Genomic DNA, 2,294 nt, shown 5'->3' on the forward strand with positions numbered 1-2,294 from the left:
AAATAGCATTCACAAGGCATACAAGGAGTATTGGACTCTCAAGTTAAGGAAATTTTAAATTTTAAACAATATAGTCCTCAAAAGATCAAAATCATAGCTAGCTATGGACCAATCATAGAAAATCCCTCAAATACACAAGTCATACTCAAAATTTTGAATTGAAAACAAACACTGCAAAGAACACACATTACCCCCAAACTTACATGGCATAGTGTCCTCAATGTACAAATAAAACAAAAGGAAAGAGTATACCAGTGCAGCTATGGTGAAGAATGGCCGGGACACAAATATCCGAAGTGGGTGGTATAACCCCCCCAAACTTAGGATTGACTGTGGTCCTGAAAAGAATGGCACTGGAATAAAAGTTGATCAGATAACAAAGGGGATAACAACAGTGCACAGTGGGCATGCAAGTGTAAGTAGGATAATAACTGAGCTAAAGAGAGATGAATAAGAATGGTCCTGAAAAATTTTGGGAAGCACTCTCTCACTGAAGTCACTGGGATGTACCTTATAATGGAGTCAATCACAAATAAATATATCAATATAATAACCTGACATCCAGAAATAGCATGCATAAAATAGAGAGAATAAAAGCAATGTATGGTACAACATAATATCTGGGCCAATAGACTGGCAACACAAATATAACAATAATATCAAAAGAACAATAAAGTATCACAGGTATATAAAATTATAAAGAGAGAGAGAGAGAGGTCAGGCAGATGAAGTCGGTCTGGCAGGGCGTGATCCCCAGATATCTCTGGATAAGTCCTGCAGCGCAGCCAAGACAACCGCACGGAGACTGGTTACGTTAGTGCTAAGGGAGGCCACATCTGACTAAAGAGAGACAACTGCATCCTCCAAGGTCTGGATATGCTCTCCTAGGCCGGGTGTCTGAACTGGAGCGTTAGGGATGACTGGGTCAGGAGACTAATGCTCATCCTGACTCTGCACCTGAGAATATACTAGCGACCCTGTCGGAGAGTGATGTAGTGACTCTGCTGGAGGCTCCTACTCTAAGTCAATCTCTATATATGCGTCTCCAGCCACCTGTGGGTTTGCTGGATCATGTATTACTACTGTTGTTGTTGCTGCTGTTATCTCCATCTCTACTAACTCTGTCTCCTCCGCCTCCTCAGTTGCCAAGGTTGCCTCATCCTTTAGGCTCCGAATAAGAGCATTGTAGCTTTTGTCCCAATCCTTCTTTCTATAGTGGCAAGCGCCGGACTCAGGCTGCTCCTCGGAATAGAAAAGGTAGTGCTGATCTCTGAGGATCTGAGTAATCAGGTGGGCAAATGGAAGGAAGGTGGTGCGTCCGGGCTTGGCCTTACTGATGTAGCTGGAGTAAAGTTTCATCATAACACTCCAGTAGAGTGCAGGAACAGAAAACAAATGGCCCGTATAGAAGGCGTAAAGGGCTGCAAGAAAATCTGAATGTCGCTGGATCTTATGGCTCGCCATAAATACATTTCAGTATAGACCGAGTCAAAAAACCATAGATCATCGGGCAAATAAGTCCGGGTGGCAAATGTATCGCCATCACTGTAAGGGCTAGTCGGGCAATGGCCATGTTTGCGTTAGATGGCCTCCTCAGAATAGGATATTGAAGGTCGGGAAGGTAGACATATGGGCACCGAGAGGATGTGGCCAGTGTCTTGACTGTGATGCAGATGAGATGGCCATTAATAGTAGTCCGTAACTCTGATAAATTACTAAGGGCCAACCAGAGGTCTTGGTAGAACAACCATATAAGCCATGGGTAAACCGAGTAGGCGACCGGGGTAAGAATAGCTGAAATACCGCGCCGTTCAATCTTATCATAGGTCGCCCTAGTCAGAATTGACCGGGAGAAGAAAGCAGTGTCAAAGACAGACTCATGTGCCACTGAAAGGCTTAAATATCTCCTGGTAGGTCTGTCTCAGACCTGGCCAGGCTATGCCAGTGGTGGTGAAGGAGGTGGTATATGCTTAGTCTCCTCCGCCGATAAAGAAAATGAGGATGCAGATGCAGAAGAGGTGGAACGCTCGAACTGAGCTGGAGCTGGCTCCTCAACCTATTCTATACGCTGTCTGACTCAGCGGTGATACTGCCGGTTAGCAACAGTCTTGACTCAAGCTATGGCCTGTAAAAGAAAGAAAACACTTGCAATTGGAGTCAGTAACAAGTATAAAATATAGAATTAAAGCACAACAAATAGAAACATGTTTGTTGTAATACCCCTCGGATCCAAGACACAGGTTGATCAAGCCCAGGCCCAAACCCGAGGGAATATCAAACAATTAAAGTATTTT

The sequence above is a fragment of the Cornus florida genome, unplaced genomic scaffold (assembly GCF_030987335.1).
Source record: "Cornus florida cultivar Cherokee Brave unplaced genomic scaffold, ASM3098733v1 CherokeeBrave_3.0.0_Hap2_Chr03, whole genome shotgun sequence".
Lineage (NCBI taxonomy): Eukaryota > Viridiplantae > Streptophyta > Magnoliopsida > Cornales > Cornaceae > Cornus > Cornus florida.